Here is a 24,274-nt window from a genome sequence, read left to right as displayed (position 1 = left end):
AGCTCCTAAGCCTGGCCAAGAAGCACAAGATTTCATTCAGGCCACGGATCCCCAATGAGAGCGCTCACCCTGCACTTGCTGCATTAGCCGAGGTCTACTCTGATCTTCTGGAGTAGACACAGGGACTTAATGGAGAGCTGCTGGCAATGGGCTCAATGTGTCTTCACCAACCTGTGCCCCTATCCCAGAGGAGCTCCATCTTTCTCAGTGGAAGTTGCCAGTCAGCTCTTGGGAATGTCTTCAGAGTAAATCCTTCGTTAGCTCTCAACACCCCTGCTACATTCTGTAGCATGGAGGTGATGCACCACGATCCGTACAATTGCCGGTGCTGTTCCAGTTGCAATCAATAGAGTAAAGGGCTCTCATGTACATCCTAGCAGCTATTATCTGTAGCGTGAATACAACCAGGCTTCAAAGGGTTTCAAGATACCCCAGAACTTGAGGGTGCACCATCTGTGGATTCTTGTCATCACAGAATGTAAATAATTGCTTTTTAAAAAATCCATGCCACTATTGCTAATTTTTTCATTTCCATGAGCTACACCACTAACCACCTCTGGGTATTTACACAGTTTATCTAATTATGCCGTGGTTGTGAGCATACTGAACCTTACACAGTGCGTCTGTGTATACTGAATCCACCCTCCTAATTTCTAAAACTAGTTCTCTTGCTTTTGTTTCCTTTCTGTACTGTTAGCAGGAGGACAATGATGCCCATCTTTTTGGCCTCCAGAAGGGATTCATGTTTTAAGAGCTGAAAAGCTCAAAGACGCTGCCTTCGGGGTAAGTGTGATATCACAGGATATATTTGGCCCAGCATGCTTACAGAGACCTATCTGCTGGGTTACTGTCATCAGATGGTATTTATTGAACACGCAGTCACTGTCTTGTGAGCTCCAAATTAATGGGTGACTCCCGAGTACCTAATTTTAAAACATTATCCCCATCTTTGTTATCTGTATTTGTTTGTTTCAGGGCCTGACCCTTTAATTGGCACTGAGGACTCCATCGCATGACTGCAATTTTCCTTGGGAAAGCTCAGAGAGCGGCTGCCTTAAGACGCGCGGGGGCTTAGTTCCTGGAGTTCAGAGGGTGGCAGGAGTCGCTCAGCCACAAGCACCAGTACATGCCGGGACTCCAGAAAAGAACCAGTGCTTCTCTGGGGTGCAGGCCTCTCTGGGCTGCAGGCCTGGAAACGGACAAACAAGCCCTCGTTCTCTGGGGGTTCCTCCCCTCTGTGACCACCCTGCCCTCTGCAGGCATTCCTCTGATTTTCTGTCTCCTTCTTGAGAGATTTCCATTGTGATCCCTCAGTTTCTGCAGGAGCTTGGGGAGCCTGGTTTCAGTCCTCTGATGGGCTTTTCCCTTCCAATCCTTTATGATTCCCTCAGAAGGTGAACTGGCCCATTCCTTGCCTCTATTATCCCACCTGTGTTCACTGTTGTCTCATTCCGCTTCAGGTTTTCATCTTCCATGAAGCGGGCATGGGTGTTCTTGGTGGAGAACTGCAGCTTCACCAGCTCACTTCCTCGAGGGCGCACAGCTAATGACTGGCAGATCTGGGATTTGGATCCATGTCTGTCTGATCCCAGAGCTGGTTCTCTTAGCAGCTTTCCTACATTGTCTTCTTTTTCCTTGTGGGCCCATTAAGAAAGATCCATTCAGGTTTAACCAGGCTGACGTTGAGACTTCATAAAACCTTATGTGTAAGGACAGGTGATGGACACACGCAGTACTCCGAGGTGACTTTTCAATGTCCGTAGGGAGTGGTTGCTGATTCCCATCCCATGGCAGACAGAACAAAGCCATTGCTAAAGTAAGTTTACCTGTTCTCTGGTTCTTTGGTGGAAATAATGATTTCTTCACTGAACAAGGAGGGGGCCAATCTAGGTCATGAGGACAAATCTTGTTCCCTGGCTATCCAAGCTTCTTCTGGTCTTTGTCTTAAAGGTTAAGTCTACCAGGCCAATTTAAATATGAACACAGTAAAAATTTTAACTAAGAGTGAGGGTGGGGGGCAGGGGAGATGGGGAGCATAAGGAGAAAGTAAGAGAACATGAGAAATTTGGGGCAGTGCTGGTAGGGAGTTCTGCTCACTTTTGTTAAATGCCAGTACTATGGAAGTCCAAAGCCAGTAAAACAAGTGTGAAACCAATAGGGATTTCTCACCCCTCAGGTTGCTCGAGGCAATGCATACTGCATCCCCGAAATACGAGGTTTTGCAAGGCTGGGCTACAGTTACTCTCCCATGCTGCAGAATGGCACAGTGCCAGCCAAGCCTGGGACAACACATGCCCACTTTTCAGTCTTGGGTGAAAAGTGCTATAACCCAGAAGAACAGAGGGGAACAAAAGCGATTCAGCAAGAATGGGAATAAAGCATGAATCACAGACAGAGGAGATTACCATCAAAAGCTTAAAAAAAATCTGCCAAAGCTATATAGCTTCCTGCTAATGACTGTGACTGTAATTTCTGCATATTTTAACAGATGTTCTGTTTATAAAACTGCAACCGGATTTAGGGGTTATGAATAAAGCCAGGAGGCCCTGGAGATGTTTCTTTGTATGATTAACTGACCACAGGCCATTTGTTTTACAACAAAGATGCTCAATGATCCATAGTCCATGATTTATACCAGCCCATGTATACTAATGGCTGATGTCTCCATGGTACTTCTCATTAGCATCTGAAGGGGGATTGGAGGAAAACAGATTATGGGAATAGCTCCCCATTGCTCTAACATGATAGTTCATTAGTGGGTGTGGAATCGATCCGAAAGGAAGCTAAGATAATCATAAGCTGAAATCTGAATTATAAATTATAACAATTAAAGAATCCAATTCAATGATAAAAGAAAGAATATGGCTTTTCATCTCCCTAGCTGTATGTACCTTCGTAAACCAGGAATGAGAGGATTTTTTTTTATCTTCCAAATAAAAGACAAATCACATCAAAATTACAATAATAATAAACATCAGAATAGTACTGACTTGTATCGATCACTTAACTATGCATCAGGCATCTGTTGGGTCATTTACATAAATTATCCCACTTCACTCTCACGTTATATATTAACAGGATTCCCGTGGACCGGAACTAGAAAACATCGCGGGTCACTGGCTACTTGTTCCATTTCTCATGACCCCTCTGCTTCGCTCTTGTGTGTTCTCTGAGGCTCTCCCTACAAAATGCACCTGAGAGAGAGACTATACATATATATATGGACTGTATCCCCAAGTGCTTATTCACATTCCCTCCTGCCTGACTGTGTCACAGCCTGACTTAACTTTGTGGCTTCATTTCATCCTAAGCTCTCAAAGCTAAACACCTGGGTGGCATTTTTTAGTCTAAATTCCCCAAAGAAGGAATCTGATAGTCTTAGCTAACTCTGGTTTTTTTGTGGGGGAGGGGGGCTGGAGGGCGATGGGTACTAGGCCACATCAGAGGCCATGAGCCAATCTACTCATTGGCTGCTTTTTTTTTTTTTTTTAAAGATTTTATTTATTTATTTGACAGAGAGAGAGATCACAAGTAGGCAGAGAGGCAGGCAGAGAGGGGGCGGGGGAAGCAGGCTCCCCGCTAAGCAGGGAGCTCAATGTGGGGCTCGATCCCAGGACCCTGAGATCATGACCTGAGCTGAAGGTAGAGTCTTAACCCACTGAGCCACCCAGGCGCCCCATTGACTGCCTTTTTTGGTCAGTCTTTTCCCTCTGGTCCAACCAGCTGTGGTGCGACAAGGTGAGTATGACACAGGGCCCAGAATGGGCCCCTTCTTTGAAACCCCTGAGTGGAAATGGGAACAGGCCAGATTCCTTTAGATGGGGAGGTCACCATCAGCAAGTCAAGTTCAGCCCTGAGGACATTGAGCAAAGGCACAGGCTATGAGATCAGGCTGCCCGCCTTTGCCTCATGTTAGCTACAGGACTATGGATTTAGCTATGGAGTTAGCTATGGAGTAAAACTGAATTTCGTTCACTGATCCATAAAATGGGACCATTATAATTAATGTGGGGAGGACAGGGGGATACAGGTGCTGAACACAGTCCTTGCTACAGAATCCACATTTCATCAACCCCAGCTATGACCATAATGTTTGGACTATGTTTCATTAATGACAAGTTATAATTGCAATAACTTCTCTGTAGACAAGCCCAAATTCAAGGACCAGCTAGTTTGGAAGCGGCCTCACTTAACCGTGCTGGAACGAGATGGAGGAGCAGCTGTGTGCGTCCATCATTCACATCAACTCTGTCATTTTGTTTTCACTGTGAACCAACTAAAGCTGGTTCCTCAACTGGTTCTTATCTCTCGAGGTCCTTGGTGTTTAACAGAAGTTAGGGGGTGTTCTAGACCTTCCTGAATGACCCTGACAAATGCCCAGCGATGCCTGGGGCTTCAGGAGTAACAACCAGCTCTAAGGAACTCACTGCAAATCCCAAGTCCCCGGGTTCATGCCCCCTTTTCTCCCATCCAGAGTCTCAGCTCCCAAGACTGTTCCCCCTTGTTTTTTTTTTCTGGAATGCATCAGATCCTTCTTCCCATTTAAAATGTCTGGGTCAGTACCCAACATCTGGCAGAGCTACCCCCAAGTTTATTGGATAATTAGATTCTACCCAAGAACTCAACAGGGGGTGGCAAATGAGTACCTGAGGGCGTTGCCTGGCCCTGGAAGTTTCATCTGAGTGGAAATTATCACTATTTGTGGGTATTTGTGAGCACAAAAGAATTAGTAAGTGCTCCTGGAACATCATCTCATTCCATCTGCTGCCAAAGTTCACAGTAAGTACCAAATCCAAGGGAGGATAATGAATTATGTGAAAATGAACTTGTGCTTGGAATTTCAATATCCCCAGGTGATGCAAATAGGCCCATTTGAACGTGCTCTGAAAAATCCCAAGCTTTGGGACCTGAACATATGGTCCAAATTACTTAGCCAGAGGAGACATGAGATTTCCTCTAAGTAGGGTTCTGTCTGCATGTTGGTAAACAGTTGTCCCTCATCTCGGACACTCCAAGTCATGGTGGGAGTGGGACAAGTATGTATCAAGGTCTTTCAGCAAAGGGCATACTCAGAAAAAAGGAGACCAAACCTTCATGTTATGCCCCAAGGCTCGGAAGCCAGCACCCGCTATATAAGTCTTTTGAACCCAAAGGATTTCTGGAGAATTGGACGGAGTCCAACGTGGCTATTAGAATCAACACTCAGATAAATTTTACTTCTGTCTTCACTGTCGAGATTAACAAGATGATCATGGAGCTAAAGCCAAAGCCATGAGGAATGATCATGTCACAGAGAAAGTAGGAATGAACTTAGCTGATGGGCTGCTCCTTCCATATGATTTAAATGCTACTTGTCTCTCTCACGTGTTTTTCCACGGAACCCATGCCTGGCATTGTCGATCCTTCTGAATGCTTTACAGCTATTATTATTTAGCCTGAATTAGAGCACTTTAAAGCATGTATGGGGAGACTAAATCCCCAGGCAATTTGCGATGCCAAACTTTCCTACATTGTGTATTTGTCAGTGCTGTATAAAACGCACCATTGGAACGATGCAAGACCAAGCAAATGCCTTGTGTGGGATTGTGTTGGGTAATACCCAACACAGTGCTGGGTATTATCAGCCACATTTGTTAACTTCAGTACAATTTAGACACTTTTAAAGATAAAGGTCATTAATATTTCAACACATCATTAAATTTAAATTCAGAAGTGAGAACTGTTCTAAGTGAGAATCCAACCAGTTGTAATTAGGCATTTAATAAAAATTCTCAATGTAAAGAGAAATATTCACTGGATATTGGGAGGAAAAAACCACAGCAGAATGAATGTTCGAAAAAATGTTATATTCTAGCTAAGTCATGGGGCTTAATTGGAGCCATTAACGAATCTAGCAAATTAGGTTTCTCAAAACCCAGCTATGTATGTAGCTCCTAAAAATATAAGGAAATCTTAGCCCAGTCAGTGCGGCGTAATGATAAGGAATGTGAATGTCAGTGTTAGGCCCAGCCGTGTCCAAGCCTGCCACTTATAAATTATGTGATCTGCGAAAAATTATTTTGACTCAGTTCTCCCAACCACAAAGTGGGCGGAAAAGTAGGAAGTACCTCCCACAGTTGGCGTAAAGATGAAATAAAGGGATAATCACAGCGAATATTTATGGAGCATTACCAGGCACTCTTTTAGGCATCTTAAGATATTTTTAATTGAATCCTCCCAGTGAAATAGACTTTCTATCTCTTCTTCATCACAAGGAAACTGAGGCTTAGTCAAGATCATGAACTTGTGCCAGGTGTCAAGATGAGCAGCTGGTGCACAGGAACTGGAACCCAGGCCCACCTGGTCATGGAGTTCGTGGTTCTGGTGCCTGCCATCTCCCCTCCACCTCGACTCTTGACCCACTGCCCTTCCAACCAACCACCTTCTCAGTTCCACTGGAAGCACCTCGACTTGCCAGTAAGTATTTGCCAAATGAACGAATGAACCTTTGAATATTGCTTCTGCTCAGGAGCCATGAGGAGTCCCTCAGTCTGAGCTCCAAGTACGGCTAAGACGGCGGACCTTTTGAAATTACTGATGAGCTTTACCCTAATCTTTTCAAGTTGGAACAAAAAGGGTCTGACTGAATCATTGTCAAGTGCACTAATGACCCTGTCGACAAACCAAAGCAATGTGCTTGAAGAAAAGCATCTCATTCAGCGGCTCCCACTCTGTGCTGGGCACCAGAGAAGAAATGAGGCTGAGTAGGGACCAGGCAACCTGGTGGGGGCTTGGTGCCTGGGAGGGAAGCACAGCATTGTACTGCTCTCATTCCGGGAGTGTGTGACTTCTCCAGCTCCAGGAGCAGCTTCGGCCCTCCAGAAAAGGCCGCTGGGTCCCAAGATGACAGCATAAACAAGAGCAATTCTCTCGCAAACTGTGGGGGGTCAGATTTTATGTGCTGAGAAGAGATTAACTTTACTGCATCAAGAAGGATTTAATTGCAGGCAGCGATTAGCCAAACGATTAGGTCAATAGAATGCGGGTCAAACTGCACTCAGGGATATCCATGGCTCTTCTGACATGGGAAACCAATTGGGGACCCTGAGTAATGTGAGCAGAGTCATCTGCAAACCTTCCCAAAGACCAGATGGACTCTTTTCTTTACCCAGCAATGACAGCGTGCTGACTCAACGAACACTTGCCCCCCTACTCTTGGAACTGGAGAAGCCCAATAAAACAGCTGGGATCCTTAAATGCTGTTTTTAAAAGTGGGGGGGGGGGAATCTTGCCTGTTGTAGCTTTTCTTTCTCTAATTGCAGCAAAAATCAATGGTTTTGCAAATTCAAAGCAGAAATATCTTCCCCATTTAGTTAAGAAGCTATTTGGGCAGAAGATGGAGTTTTTGCGCTAGCCAGAGCCCTCCGACTCAGTGAGGGCTCTATTGCTATTAACCTGTGAAAGGAATTCAGCAACAGCTGTGGGACTCGGTAAGCCAGATATACCTAGAGTACAAACTAGGAGAAAAATGCAGAGGTTTTTTTTTTTTTTAAAGATTTTATTTATTTATTTATTTATTTGACAGAGAGAAATCGGAGAGGCAGGCAGAGAGAGAGGGAAGCAGGCTCCCTGCTGAGCAGAGAGCCTGATGTGGGACTCGATCCCAGGACCCTGAGATCATGACCTGAGCCAAAGGCAGCGGCTTAACCCACTGAGCCACCCAGGCGCCCCAATGCAGAGGTTTTTAAAGTGTTTTTTTATTTAAAGTCTACCTTACTAGCTCATGAAACATACCAACAAACAGATTACACATACAGATATGTCTCCAGGGAAAAGCTGTGTTTGCCAGCTCTTCCAAGCTGGGACCCCAGAATGAGCGGCTCCATCTGTGACCCAGACCCAATCGTTGGAGGCCACATATTCATTTTAATTATCAACAACTCGATGCATCTGAATTCCTAGTTCTTGACATTTCTCTCTTAGAATCCCAATCTCATGATGGCAAAGACCCAGAAAACCTGCCTGACCCTAATCATGGCCGCTGAAACTGATGAAGAAATCACATGGGGGTGGGGAAGCCAACTCTTTCTCAGTTCTCTGGGAGGTCAAGTGTCTTGACAAAGCATTCAGGAAATGAGTGTAATGATAATATGAACGGAGTGGACCACTGAACATATGGGAAAGGAAGGAGGTAGATTTGGGTGTGTGCCTGGGTTACACGTGTGCACACATGTACACACACGCACAGGTGTGTACATACACGTGCACACACATGCCTTTATCTGGGGTCACCCAGAGCCAGTAACAGGGACAGTAACTGCCCTAAATTTTAATGCCTCCTCACCAAGTTGTTTTAAGAAGCCATGCCGCTCATGCCTACCAAGGAAATTTTTCCTCTTCTCTGAGAGTTTGCTGCTTCATTTCCACCTTTCCCAGTTGGAGCTCCACTCATTTTCAGACTGTCTAGGAATAAAACATAGCGCTCCAGGAAATGGCTTATGCACAGGCCTTAAGCACACTGCCACTGCTCAGCTTGTAATAAATGCTCTAGGATCCTGTGTTTGTGACATAGAAAAGACAAAGAAGAGACACCTCTTTCCACTCTGTTTTTTTTGTTTTGTTTTGTTTTTTGTCTTTTGGTTTTTTTGGTTGGTGTTTTGTTTTGTTTTGTTTCTGAGTGGGATCTTAAATGCAAACTGGCCCCTAAGTTCCCACAAAGACATACCAAGCCTGGAGTTTCCTCCAGATGGAGAAGGGAGCGACGCAGGTGCCCTGGCATATAACGGAAGGAACCGTAAGATGAGAGTCAGCACATGTGAGCATTAGCTCCAGCTTCATGACCAGTCGCCACCAGGAATAGTGTGACCAAGAGGAGTCATCTCCTCCCTTTGTTATCCCTGGTGGGCAAATGGAAAAGGAAGTACGAGACTGAAGGATGGTTTATGAAGTGCCGAGTGCCGTGTGATAATGCAAGAGTAAGTAGCTGCCCAGGCAAGTGTGGAAGGTCACGTGACACTGGCACAGGAAACAAGGGAGCTTCATCTCAGCTTTGGTTCTACTTCTAGTGGTCCCATGCCCCGAATCCCCCCACTCCGGGTCTCCAAGTCCTCTTTGGAAAGAAAGGGTACTGGTCGTCTGCCCTAGACTCCAGGTGCTCGACAACCTGGACACACTGTGCATGGCCCCTTGGCCAGCAGCCTCTGCAGGCACTAGTGGCCTAGAGACATGGGGGCCATGGGCCCCACCCTGATACCTGGCATCAGGACCTGCATTTCACAAGACACCTGGCTCAGCTGTTTGTGCATAAAAGCCTCAGGACCACTGGTTTTCAAAATCCCTTCTAGCTTTATCATTCAATCATTCGATCATAATTGGTCCAGAGCTGGGCAGTTTCAAAACGCGGCCATTTCATGAGATTCTGCAAAACTTGCTATGCATGGATGAGGGGCATGCTCATCCAGTCAGCTCTCTCTGTGGATCTTCACCTCATCACAAAGCTCATCAACACTGCTATCCAGATGTGTGTCATATTAAAGAATACTATACCAAGTTTGCTGAGTCCTAAATTGTACCAGATATGTAGTATTAAGGATGTTCATATAGTGCTCATAAAGTATGTGATTAAAGACATAAGGCAGCCCTGGGAAGTAGGTCTTATTTTCATCTTCATTCTATGGATAAGAAACATGAATCTTGGAGAAGTTAAGTAACTTGTCCAAGATCACACAGCAGGAATTTGCCTGAGCTGAGATTTGAACCCATATCTCATACCAGACTACGCACGCACGTGTAACCACCATGGGACATGCCCTTGCCAATTACTTGGTTAACAGTTCCAGCGCACCTTCTAAGTATTCCCATGTACCTAGCACACCATTCTTGATACTCTCCCTCCAATCATACAGTATTTTACCGCTGTGCCATTTAATGCAATCATCAAGAGCAGCATATGCTATTTAAATTTAAATCAAACTAAAAATTCAGTTCCCCTAGAAATATTTCAAGTGCCAGGCAATTGTGGCGCCTGGGTGGCTCAGTCGGTTGAGCATTTGACTCTGGATTTAGATTCAGGTCATGATCTTAGGGTCATGAGATTGAGCCCTGTGCTCAGTGGGGAGGTCTGCCTGCGATTCTCTCTCCCTCTGCCCCTCCCCGCCAACCTGATCTCACACATACTTTCGCTGTCTCTAATAAAGAAATAAATCTTTAAGAAAATTGCTTAGTAGTCACACGTGCTTAGTGACTACCATGTTGAACAACACAGATATAGACTATTTCAGTCATCATAGCCAATTTTATTGGATGGCACTGTTTTAGAAAATAAAATGGCTGAAAATTATTACTCCATCATTGGCCTTGTCCCTTATTTTACTACTTCTTGGGGCTGAACAGTCTTAAATGCATGCTCAGGAAGTCATCTCAGCATCCGTCCCCTATGGGGTATGATGCTCTTCGGGGAAGAACTGAAAGACCTTGTATATCCAACAAGATGAGAGCCCTGAAACTTGACCCTGATTTCAAGTTCAAAGACCACATCCACAGAGGAGACGTGAGGCTTTGGTGTGCATTGCTAGCCTTGCAGCCTTGGCCTTTATGATTCATCGTGACACCTACTCATTTCTGTCAGGGGGAAAAAAGTCCAATCAGGCAGAGTTTTATTTCCTCCCTCAAATAAAATAGACCTGACTGGCCAAGGTATCTCCAGGGACACCCGCTATGGGGCCTTAAATTACCCAGTAACACTTCTAGTCAATCCCACTTCCATGTTGGAGTTTGCAATCAGCATTTATCTCTATCGGACAGACCATCTGCAGGTTTCTAATACCACTTTTATTATTACCTTGTAAATGCAAAATCCTCGAGGCAGAAATGCCAGCTGCTAACAGCAGAGTATGTATGAGCACCCACTTTTCCAGTGACGGATGTCCCTGGTCTCAGAGTCTCGGAGAAAAATATACCAAGGATTTGCCCAGAAATTGGGGGTTTTGGGATCAGTTCTCTCTAGTGATTCTACAGACAAAGAATGACCTTCTCTTTCTCTACCACACATAAAGCTTTGTACAGGGCTCTCACTCGTTCTATATTAGAAATTGAGGCAAATAATGGGGACAGACACTCTTACCAAATACTCAGAACCAGAAGATGTCAGAGATGACAGGTATTCATAAATAAGAATAGCTATTATTTATCGTGCTCCCTGCTTTCATTTCTCTACTAATTTAGCAAATGTTCACCACGTGACTATTTTATGCCAGACACGTGCAATGATCCATCAGGCCTCTAACAGAAGAGTTCAGACTCTCACAGAACTCCCAACTTAGTGAAGGAGCGAGACAATCGAGTAAGCACCCAAATAAATGGATAATGACAAATTTTAATCATGGCTGGGCAGTAAAGAAATAAAGTGCTATGGTAGAAATTAACAGGGGAGACTTTATTTAGACGAAGTGGTCAGAGAAGATCCTCTCTGGGAAGGTGGCCTATTAGCTAAAACCTGAAGGATGAAGCAGGTAGCTGGTGTGGGCAGAGCCTGAGACCAAGGACAGGGAGTTGAGACCAGGAGGTGGACAGAGGCCAGATACTGCTGAGTCAACCTCATAAACAAGGAGTTTAGATTTTCTACTAAGAACAAGAAGTAACTTGAAGATGTAAAGCAGCAGGATGACATGTGTTTTGATCTTAAAAAGATCACTGTAGCGGAGGTGTGAAGAATGGATGGGGGGGGTGTCAAGGGTGGGGCACAGAGCAGAAGGACAGAGACGGGGTAAGCGCTGGGTTCTACTCCAAGTGGAAAAGGAAGGCAGTTTGAACTTATGCCATTCTATAGAATGGAGACAGAGAGAAATGGAAGAAGTTGCAAGGTATTTTGGCAGAGTATGGAAAGGACCTAATAGCCATCCTATTGTGTGGGGTGAGGAAACATCTGGAATGGAAGATGACTCGCAAGTTTAGGTGTGAACAGCTGGTGGGCAGTGGTGCCTTTTACCAGCACTGTGTTGGATGTTTTGTATTTATTATTTGCAAGCCTGATGATTAACCTTGCAGAAGTTTGTGTTAACATGTCCCTTCACAAATGGGAAAACTCAAGAGAGATCAAGGCACTTGCCCAACATCACACAGCTTGTGAACCCTGAAGCCAGTATTTGAACCTTTGGCTGGTCTTCAAACCTCATGTGCACCTTTCCCTTTGACTTTATTGCTTCCCCACGGCATTTCTCAGTTGTTGGCTTCAAATCCTCACAGCTTCTGTCTCTGCATTGGTCCATATTAAGTGTTGTCCTTGGCTCAATTCTCTGCTCAAAACATTCCTTCTGTATGGAACCCTGTGTCCCCTACCTCTACATCCACCTAGTTAATACTTACTCCCCCAAATCTTAGATGTGGCTTCCATTCTCCTGTCTTTGCTCCCTTAATGGATATCAAACCTTATAGTAATGAGTTATGTAATTGATTTCTCCACTAGATGGTAAGCTCTAGGAATGCAGGACATACATGTCCATCACTGCCCTGCTAAGGCCTGGCACAATTCCCGAACCTATTCAGTGGTAATTCAGTGAACACTCACTCAATGAATTTCTAGTCACCGGTCAAGTTGAGAGGAAGACTCATCCAATTTGATGAGTCACCCAAGGCATCAGGAGCCTGGATTAGAGTTCCCATCAGTGTGCTGAGGGGAACTGGAACTTAGATCTGCGTTAAGTTTGGGCTTTTATTACTAACTAGTTAGTTCTGTGATGTGTAGAATTTCTCATCCCCTCTCTGTACCTTAAGTTTTCTTGTTGCTCCAAACAAAGAAAATCAAAACCCGGCTCTCTTACCTCATGGGATGAACAAAAACATCCAAACATATGTGAAGGGACATGAAAGGTATAAAAACCCCATTTGCTAGCTCATCGACATGACATCTTTCCCCATTAGCATGTCCTAGAGCTAAAGTTTCTGGAGTCCAGCAGATCTGAGGAGACTTGGCTCTACTAAGTAGCTATTTATGTTTGGGCTAGTTATCTTCTCTGAATTGAACTAATGAGGATAACAGTACTAATATCATGGGGCTCTTGTCAACATTTAATCAACTCTAGTATATGGCCATGTGTGTGGGTGTATGTGTGTAACAAATAGTACAGAAATGGAACAATGCCTCGTGCATAAAAAGTGCCTAATAAATTTTTATTATTCTTAAAAAAACACACAAAAAACAAAATCTACCTCCCTTTACACACACACACACACACACACACAGCCCACATACAACTCAAACTCTACATCACGAATTTTAGGGTTGGGTCGCCTGGGCAGCTCAGGCAGTTGAGTATCCATCTGACTATTTCAGCTCGAATAGTGATCTCAGGGTCGTGAGATCAAGCCCCTCATGGGGCTCATGTTCAGTGTGGATTCTGCTGGTCCCGCTCCTTTTGTTTCTACCCCAACTCATAATCACTTGCTCGCTCTCTCTCTCTCCCCCCCCCTTCTCTCTAGCTCTAAAAAAAAAAATCTTTAATAGAATTTTGGTGTTAAATTATTTGAGAATGTATTTTTGAAAATGTCACTAAGGATGAATATTCTGTCATACTCAACCTCAGGAGCAACCTCTTCAAATCCGGTTTCTGTAGTTTTGTACCTCGGAATGGGTCATTTCAAAATCAAGATGCTCCTTTAAGCAGGACTGCCGCTTGACATTAGTGTGTAGCTCTGTTCAGTGGGGACAAATCCAAATGAGGGCTAGCAGCTGCCCGATCCTTAGTGAATTGAAATAGGCCATATGGGAAGACAATTTTTTAAACTTTTTTTTTTTTTTTTTTTTTTTTTTTTTTGAGAGAGCAAGCACAGGAGGAGCACAAGCCAGGGAGAGGGGTAGAGGGAGAAGCAGCAGCAGACCCACCTCTGAGCAGGGAGCCTGTCCTGGGGCTTGATTCCAGGGCACATGCTTGACTGAGCCACCAGGGCACCCCAATTTTTTAAACTTAGCATCAGGACAGCTCTTCCTTCTAAAACTCCACTTCCCAATTCTAAATCAAAACCTTCCATTTTCCACGCTCTGCTCTGTTGCTCCTCCAATTATTAGAAAATCTGTGGCCTGATATTCAGCTCCCAAATAATGACCAAACAAATGACAAAGGGCCTTGCTTAAGGAGCAGCAAGAATAAATGGGATAAAGGGTGCCTTGACAGATGGCAAGAAGAGCAGAATCCAGGATTTAGTGAGGACAGAAATGGAGAGAACATTTGGGAAGAGTCCTGGCAAGATCTCAGGAGCTTAGATGGGACAGGAGTGGAGAGAACATCACAACCAGGAGAAGGCAGGAAGAGGAGAGCAGATTGTGGTGGTGAAAGCCCTGGGCTCCAGCACTTGCTAAACAAGGACTCTCTGAACCTCTGGCTCCTCATCTACAAAATGGAGAGCATGAGGAGGATTAAGAACAAAAAGCACTTAGCACGGTGTCTAATATTAAAGATGCATTCAATAACAGCTTTTTAAAAAAAGATTATGGGGAAAAAAAGGAGGTAAAACATCCCCCTTTTGAAATATGTACCAAAAGGAGACAGTTAAAAAAGAACTTGACCTTCTTCTGCCCACCCCCCCACTTTTGTTTTTTGGATGATCTTAGCTTTCTAATTTACCAAGTTTTCCAAATGCTGCCTGCTTCCTTTGTATGTTCTTCTCTACAAGGAATCCAAGGATGATCCATTTATATTACTTCTCCGGCAGAGCCAGCATCTTCCCCAGAGCACCCCCAACAAATGTGCCGTCAGGCTCTGCCTGCACTAGTATGCTGGGGGTGCAGGGGGAAGGGCAGTGCCTCAAGAAAGGCCCCATTTCCCTGAGAATTTGGCGATGAAAGCTCGTCTCAGTAAGTCAGCGCACACCTCGCTGTTAGTAGCAATAACTAGTCCTAATTAGACCTTCTGGAGTTCAAACCCTGTATTCCTCTTCCAGTCAAGTCATGGCACACCACTCCCCTCCTGCACGCTCTCACTGTAGGCTGCTTGTGGGTGGAGAGGCCGTCAGGTTCACTGTCGTCTAGAGTATCTCTCAGAACCTCAGCACACAAAGGTGCTCGAGAAACATCTGAAAGACGGATATGCATCCAGCGAAGGATTTAAATATCAACTACAAGGAGTGGTGACCTCAAGTTCCTTCAGGAGCCCGGGCGGCACGTAACAGAAACGAGGAGGGGTGTGGGCGGAGGCTAATTGGGGAGTGAATGTGCTACCTAGAGGCATTTGAATTCTAATTGTTTTTAGAAGAGTCCATTAGCAGAACAAACCCGTTTACAGTTGAGTTGTTGCTTGGGTCACTGGAGTTTGTGACTCCATTTTACATTCTGTCCCCCTTCCTCACTTCAATTAGAAATGTGAATGTCGTCAATTACTGCCTTTACGAATGCTAACTTCCAGCCTCCCTGAGGATGGGCAGGCAGGACCTTCAAAACTTAATTATTTGAAAATTCATTACCTTCCCCTGAAAGCTACTTCCTTGCAATTTTTACCCAATGGTCCCTTTGAGGCTGGCAAAACAAATTGAATTCCTTTTCTGTTTGATTTGCCTGCAAATATTTAAAGATATTTACCACCCCTCTAGCCCCACTAAATCTTTGCGAGATTAAAGTTCTTTCAGCGGCTCCTTATGTCAAGATCGCAAAACTCCCACCGTTCTGTCCATTCCACTGTCTGTTTCCTTTTCAAAGCAGAGTTCCGCACAGGTATGTACTTGTTATTAACTATAGTGGAAAATTTTGGCAAAGATCCAAATATACAATAGGAAATTGGTAATTTTTGATACATTTCCTAACACGGATGGTTTATGCATCTCTTAAAAAGCATGATGAAAAGCCTAGACTTATGTTCCTATTAGAACAAGGAACATTACAGAATGTTGCATACATCATGATCCTATTTTTACTTAAACTAATTAAAACTAATCTGCATTAGAAAGAATATAGGAATGAAAATATTGTCCAAAAATGACTTCTATGATCAGGAATAAAAACACAAGTTTTTTTTTTTTTTTAAATGTGGTTTTCAGAAATTAAGAACTTCAGATTGCAGATAATTTAACATGAAAAAATTTGAGATGGCCCCTCCTTTGATCCAGGTCAAGGTTTAAAAATCAGAGTCCTCTGGGGTTATGGACATTGGGTTATGGACACATGGTGAGTGCTGTGAAGTGTGTAAACCTGGCGATTCACAGACCTGTACCCCTGGGGCTAATAATACATTATATGTTAATACAAAAAAAATAAAAATAAAAATAAAAAAATCAGAGTCCTCAATGGGAAGAGAGCTTCTAAAACTCGTGTTTAGTCCCTACCCCACCTCCTCTAGCTTGGAATAGTCAGATGTGGGGTGAGGGGGGAGAGTGGACTTATGAGTATATTTGGAAAAAGACTCTTCGGTGATTTCCATGCATACCACTGATTAAGAATCAAACGAGACGCTAAGATCTCTGTTAATGCAGCCAAACATTATATCCCTACTCTTGGCAGCCACATCATTCTTTTGACTCACTCTTAATGTTAACTAAGACCCTGGAGGCTTGTTTTGATGAGCTGTTCTTAAGGGCCAGTCCCCTCCCCGCATGCATGCAGGTGGCTCTTCGAGACTTCAGGGAAGATATTGGCATTGATCCCCATGCAATTCATGTTATTATTAGGTTGGGCCCATCAATCTAGACTGTCAAGGTCTTTCTGTTCTGGCTCCTCCTCCCAGCTGTGAGTAATCCTAAAACTCAATCAGAATGACATTTAAGTACTTATTATACAAATGTCCTCTTTCTCAAGGTAAACGTTCTCAATGTCATCTACCAGAAAGCTCAAGACCTTTTTTATTTCACCATCTGACCTGGACAACCTCTGATAGGTGCCCTTAGGACAGCCTCGTCAACAACACTGAGGACAGAGGTTGTCTTTCCCCTTTTTAACTGGATCACAGAATACAATTTGGAAAGGTCCTCTGTTGCTGCTTAAAGGTCTCTAACTTGGGTGTGTAAGCACTAAATATTTGCTTACTGTAAGACTCGTTTTAAATATATTAAGCCTTGTAAAATAAAAACATGCCTCCAACCCCCAACTCACTTGCCATGGTGCTCACTGTTCACAGTGCGGCCTTATATACAGAAGACTCTTGGCGCACTTTTCTGCTATGCTTGGCTTTATCTCTTTCATCAACAGTCAAATGTTTCTGCCAGCCACTTCATAATTATAATTTTATTTCAGTATCAGTTTTAAAAGCAACACTTGATCATTGTAACTTCCAAAAACCATGTGAAGCAGCCCAGTTCATACCCATGAGAGGCAGAGCAAGTTCGTTTTGCTGGTGCTTTAGCAACCTGACTGGACCTGATGATTTCTGAGCAGCCTGCGTGTGGAACGGAAGACAAGAGTCCTTCCCAAATGCTAGACTTTGTTGGGATCATCTAGATAGCTGAAAAAAGTAACAGCTGCCCAGGACATGTTCCCCGGAGATTCTCACACAGTAGGGCTAGAGCGGGCCTCAGGACTACACTAGTACCTGAGGCTATACTAATGACGGGCAGGGTCTGGGCCCCGGGGACTCCGACTTGAGCTTGGTGCTTGGGTGCCATCCATCTTGCCTTCTCCTCTGGGCTTCCTTAGTTCCTCACCTGCCAGTCACATCACTTCCCAGCCAGCACACGCCCAACAGAAATCCAGCAGCCTCTGTGTCTTCTCATACTTGAAACCCCAGCCCCATATATTCTAAGAACTTACCTTCACACAGGTTAAAATTCAATCAGGCTGTTTATTCTGTGCATCCTAAACTTTCTGTATGCCTGTACTCCTACTGTTCTCTTTCCCTGACCTATTGGTACTCCTTACGTCTGCCTATTTATTCCTGCATTCTCTGAGGTTCTGGTCAAACGCTGCTTCGTCCACAAAACCCTCCCCGATCACTGCCCGCTTCTTGCCTCCTTGACGAAGTGATCCTCTCTTCCCCTGAAACCTCGAATCCCTTTCTCCTACTTGGGGTGCTCACCTATTCCACTCCTGTATTATAATTTATTGACATATCATATCCTCCATTTCCAACTAGATTACAGGTCGATTTATGCAACAAACATGCATTAATACATGAATCTACAAATAAACATACAAAAGCAGAGAGGGGGAAGGAGTATGGAAGAAGAATCAGGGAGACCCCACCTTCCCCTCTGCCAGCCAGAAAATCTTAAAAGCATCCAATCCATCAGCACCCAACCTACCAAGTGCACACGCAGAGCCATATTTGACTATAAGGAACTTAGCTTATCTCTTTTGCTGGTAACTCAGGTATATTACTATTTAAATCTTTCCCCATCGCCCCCGAGCTAGGAGACGATTCCTTGGAGGAAAAGGGGAGATGCTGCAAGACTGGGGGAGCTGCCAGATAGAGCAACAGGTGTTGTGTATATGGCCCCCTGGAGGGCTCTGCTATCATCCAATCTGACCAGTGTACACATCGCTTAAAGCTATTCCTCGATCTTAGGTAAGTCCTGCCTGATCTGGGCCCCACTTCTCTCGTGGCCTCATTGGATGCCATCCTCTCACCTGTTCGTGCTGCTCAGTCCTACAACTTTTTCCCTAAAGTCATGTGTTTCTCATGGCCTTGCTTTACGCTGCTCCCTCTACCTGGCATCGCTGCTCTACTCCTAATGGTTAGCCTAAAGGTCACGTCCTCAGGGAAGTCTTCCCTGGTCCCACAACACGATGTCAGATGATCCCAGCACAGTTTACAATGACTCTGTTAGAAAGGAGCCTTTGGTCTTGGAATAGGTGTTCCTTCTATGATTATTTGATCAAGACTTCTCTTTCTCCCTAGATTTTAAACTCCATGAGGGGAGGGAGTGAAGTTTTCTTATTTAGCTGCTCTATATCCCTAGCATCTGGCATGCTTATGTATGGTACATATGTTGTCTAAATAATATAAATAATATAAGCTGAGTACACAAATTGAAATCCAAGGATATCCATCCGTGCTTAAAAACAACAAAAAAAGACAATTAGGTATGGAAAAATCATGGGAATTTTTGCAAAGCCTCCAACTCTGTCTTCTCTCCCTTCTCTTGGTTGATGGATATTTTCTACACACCATCATCTCACACAGAGATTCTTTAGACTTATAAACCACTAAGCCTGTTTTGAAAATACCTCAGAGAACTCTCATCAGCATCCACCCCATTGTTTCAAGGGAAACATATTTTGAGCACCTACTATGCGCACACACTATCCTCTAGGCATCTTAGGTTATTTGATTTTCTCGATGCCCCAGTAAAGTCTGTTTATTATTTTTATTTCACAGATGAGAAATCTGAGAGTCAGACAGACTAAGTTACTTGGCCAAGATCATAGAACAAGTAATGGCAGGAATCGAACATTGCTCAAGAGGTAATCAATGGAAAGAAGGCTGACCTGGCAATCAGGAGGTGTGAGTTTTAGTCCATCTCATTCTTTGGGTGACCTTGAGCCAAGCATGTAATCTCTGAGTTTGACTTCCCTGTATACAGGAATAAGACCAGGCCTCCAAAGTTTCTGAATAGGAATCAAGTACAGTCTGCTATAAAGAGCGATTATCCTGCCTCATTCCCCCTACCCTCAACCAACAGATGGCCTTCTCCTCATTTGAAAATCGAACACTCCTACCAAGGTCAGTTGTGCCTACAAATCATTGTAGGCTTTCTTCTCCTGCACAAAATCTCCAGCTGGAAATCAGCTCTAATTCTTCCTCTTGCTCGGGCCTTGCTGTGAATAATATATTTCGAAAATGAACTATTTTGGGCCAAGAAATCTGTAAATCAGAGCTGATTCATCACTTTCACCATCAGGCTCTCGCTCTCCTGCTTCTTCTGCTTTGTCAGATGAAGACATTTTATCTCCACAAACAATTTCTCTTTGGGTTTCATGAATAGTCTGTGCAAACGATTAAAAACATGAAGATGGACAGAGTCTGAAGAAATAAATCTCAAGTAAATAAAACTCAGGTGGGGTAGGTGTAGTCAGAGGCATAACCATAGTAGAATCAGAATGGAAAGCGACATGGCACCTGCCTTTGAATGTACTGATTCCAAAGGCACCAATTCATGATTGTCATGATTACTAAAGAAGAGAGAGATAGACTATTCCAGAAAATGTACTACTTAAAAACCAGCTCTAGTTAGCTTTAGAACTCACATAACTCTTACCTATAAGATTTACCTTTCTAACTATTTTTCTTTGATAAATATGTACTGAAATGAATTTTCTGTGAGGAATTATGGAGACAAAGCCTTAAAAACATGCTGGGTAGGGGCACCTGGGTGACTCAGTGGGTTAAAGCCACTGCCTTTGGCTCAGGTCATGAAATCAGGGTCCTGGGATTGAGCCCCTCATGGGCTCTCTGCTCAGCGGGGATCCTGCTCCCCACCCAGCTCACAACCACCCCCCCCACCCCACCCCACTGCCGGGCTCTGGCTGCTTCTCTGCCTACTTGTGATCTCTGCCTGTCAAATAAATAAATAAATAAAATCTTTAAAAAAAAGAAAAGAAAAGAAAAAAGAAAAAACATGCTGGGTAGACTCAAACAGCCAGTTTAAGCATAAAAGCAACAGCCATGGCTGCTCATTTGTGGATTATTGTGAATTGGCTTGTTTTCTTAGAGGCACACATACCTTTTCCTTCAGAAACCCTCCTTCATGCAGTGGGAGTTTGGGATGCTATTAAGAGCAACGTGATCACAAAAGCATACCACTGCAACATGAGATGGGAAAGGCCAGCTGTGTGGTGACCTTTCCTCCCCATTTCTCTTGCTCTAGGTTATACCTTCTCTGCGCTTTGGATCTTCTTTCCATATCCACCTGCAAAGCTGGCATCTCCCTGTGGATACCAGGCTGCTCAGACTCATTTAGTCCCAAATTTACCACCACCTCCTCCACTCTCCAAACCTACCTCTGCTCCCGCTTCTCTTATTTAGGTTCCTAGGCCTGCACGTACACCACTGCCAAGCTAGAAACCCAGGATTCACTCTGCACACCTCTCTCAGCTGTGCCTTGATGTAGACAGAAGCACTATTGACCTTATTTCTAAAATGACATTCCATACATCTCCTCCGTTCGCTATATATGTCCCAAGCGGCCTTCATTCTGGCCACACACTGTCTCTTACCTGGATGAGTGCACTAGCCTCCCCCCAGACCTCCCACATGTCATTTCATCTCTTTGAAAGGGTCATACTCCAGCCACATCCCGCCTCTCAGCATGTCACATACCATGTAACTTCGCCACACACCATATAAATCCAAAGACAGGAAAAGACCTAAAAATACACACATATGCTTCCTCTCCCTCCATGTCTCTCTCTCTCCCCTCTTCCCAACAGCAAAAATTAAAAAAAAACAAATACTCACAGATAACACTAAGTACACAGAAATACAAGAGCACAGATCCTGTAGTTACTCTAACTTGCCAGCCACTCCCCACATTCAATACCCCTCTCTCACATTTCCCTATTTCTGCTTAGGATATTCTTTTCTTTCTTTCTTTTTAAGATTTTATTTATTTATTCAACAGAGAGCGAGAGCTCATAAGTAGGCAGAGAGGCAGGCAGAGGGAGAGGAAGAAGCAGGCTCCCCACTGAGCAGAGAGCCCGATGCGGGGCTTTGATCCCAGGACCCTGAGATCATGACCTGAGCTGAAGGCAGAGGCTTAACCCACTGGGCCCCCCTGGTGCCTTAGTATACTCTTTTCTAAGATGAACTTCCTTCACTATCACATCACCTGATCATGTCCCTTGAAGCTCTTACCCTTCCAGATCAAGTTCAAAGCTATCCTTATTTCTATGAAACCAGCTGAACTTGTCCCCCCTCTTTCCTTCTCCATGCAGTCAGACCACTCTATACATGCATATCCCAACCTAGCAACAAGGTTTGTTAGCCTGCCCTTCCTGCTGGGTAATGAAATCCTAAAATGCAGCAGAACTCAGCAGTAGAGCGTGGGCTTTGGGGGCAAAAAGATATGGGCTACAATCCCAGCCAACTCTTACCAGCTTGGGAAAGTAAATTCTCTGAGCCCTCATCCCCTCATCTGAAAAGCAGAAATAATCCATGACGGCACTTATCATGAGCACTGAGTAATGTACAGAACTATCAAATCACGATGTTGTTAATCTAAAAGTAACAAAACACCATATGCCAACTATACTTCAATAATAAAATAAAAATAGAGATAATCCCATCACTAACTTGATAGGGTTGGAATTAGAAGTCAATGAAAAAGACCACAGTTAATAAAAACCACAGTTAAAAGTTAATAAAATGGCAACCATTATTATTAAAACCATTTAAGGGCCATATGTCCCGTACTCAACAAATGTTTAACTGCATGAGTAGATACAGCTTTCAGCCCCTTCAACTTCATAACCATCACATCAGAGCTTCCCAACATTTAGGTGGGAGCCAAGCAAAGGAGGTACTAATATCTTCATTTCACTCATGGGGAAATGCAGATGGAGAACACAAGTAATTTTGCCCAGGACAGAAAGTCAGTTGCTCAAGGGAGAGTGGAACTCAGTCTTCAAAAGCTGTATTACAGGTATAACATCTTCTCACATTTTAGAAAATGAGCGCACCTGAAAGTGGCAGCTCTGTCCGGACATTTACACTATGCTGGGTAATTTCTAAAACATCCTTATTTTACAAGAAAATTAATTACTTAAATAACCAATCAGTAAGATCCAGAAATAAAACTGGCTCCCCAAATTAGAGCAGAGCCTTGCAAATGAAAACACAAATTTGAAAAAGAAATCTTCTGGAAAACATAAATCAGATTATGTCATCCCCTTGCTTCCAAACCTGTGAATAACTTCACACGACCCTTAGAATAAAATCATCCTCTTTGCCATGGCCTCTAAACCTCTACATAGTCTGGATCCCGTCTACCTCTTCTGCTACTCCATTTATTCATTAGGCTCAAGTTGCACTGGCCTTCTGGTCCTCATACTCTCCAAGTTCATTACTGCCTTAGGACCTTTGCATTTGCTGTTTCCTTTAGGAGAGTCTTCATTCCCTAGATTTTACCTATCTTGGTTCCATTTCGTTATTTAGGTCTTAGTGTCAAGACTTTCCCTATCTACTTTATCTACTGTGGGTTCTCCACTGCCAATAGTTTCTATTATATCATTAACGTGCTCTAATCTCTTTCTGCCATTTATCACCATATAAAATTCTTATTTGCTTTTTGTATTGTACCCCTGCCATGATAACAGGAAAAAACCACATTGATCTTGTTCCTCACTTTCTCTACGGCTAGGACACTGCCTGGTACATAGTAGGTATTTAGTCAATACTAGCTAAATGGATAAATACGTAAGTTTCTTTTATTACCAGTAAAACATCAGGAAAGTTCCTTCCATGCATTTACAATCTAGATTGATAGAAGATCCTTGTAACTGAAACCAATATAGTCCCCAAAATATGAACTCATAGGAAAAAGTAAACCAACACTAATCATAATTCTTACATCTTTCAGAACAAAGGACTCTTGTTTTTATTTATATCCAAGGAAAACAGAGTCTTTCGGCAAAGGAAACTGTTTGGAGACACTCCCTTCACTTGAACCAAAAGGTCACACATGCTTCTTCTGCAACTCGGAGCTCAATTCCCTGTTCTGGTTTCAATTTGGAGATGTCATCTGACAGCCAGCAGGTCACTTCTCTGGAAGTGGACTTGCTCTGTTGCCAGAGAGTTAACTTACAGGACTTGTCACATGAAGAGCAAAATGTGCATCAAGAGAGAAAGAGGGACCTTTAAAGTAATTTAGTTTCAGAGTTAACTTTAGAATGATACAGAAACTTCATTTCTAATGTTATGGTACCTAATCCACTTGAAAGCTAAAAATCCTGAAAAGTGACTTAATTAGCCATGCCAAAAACACATTCTTCTCAAGCAGAAGGATGAGATGATCCTTCTCTCTGTTCTCCTGAATTCTCCTCCTAATAGCAAAAAAATAACAGCATCCACAGCCTACCTGTAACCTAGCACAGTGACTATAAAACTCAGCAGAACAAAAGTCCCTATTGCCTCATTTCAGGTTAATTTTAAAAATCAAAGTCAGAAAAGACTCAATCATGCTTATGCTGAAATGGTCCTTGATTGTAAGCAAGCAAGCACCATCCGAAAGGTTAGGACTGGGACTCTATTTCTTTCCTGGATCTCTGGGGGTTGGTGCACGTATGAAGTGAATCCAGGCACAAACTCCAAGCCCTCTCCCAACAAATTCCACTTTTAAACATCTGAACCACAAATTTTTCTTTATCAGATGCCACAGGAAGTTA

General features: G+C 43.7%; 1 protein-coding gene across 7 annotated transcripts in view; it reads right to left on the bottom strand.

Annotated features, from left to right (window-relative positions):
- The window catches only part of PPP2R2B (protein phosphatase 2 regulatory subunit Bbeta), a 448,554-nt gene that overhangs the window by 199,588 nt on the left and 224,692 nt on the right, over positions 1–24,274 (bottom strand). The window lies entirely within an intron of this gene.

This window comes from Mustela putorius, unplaced genomic scaffold (assembly GCF_011764305.1).
Source record: "Mustela putorius furo isolate JIRA1106 unplaced genomic scaffold, ASM1176430v1.1 tig00000145_pilon_pilon_pilon, whole genome shotgun sequence".
NCBI lineage: Eukaryota > Metazoa > Chordata > Mammalia > Carnivora > Mustelidae > Mustela > Mustela putorius.
This window is presented reverse-complemented; position numbering and strand designations above follow the sequence as displayed.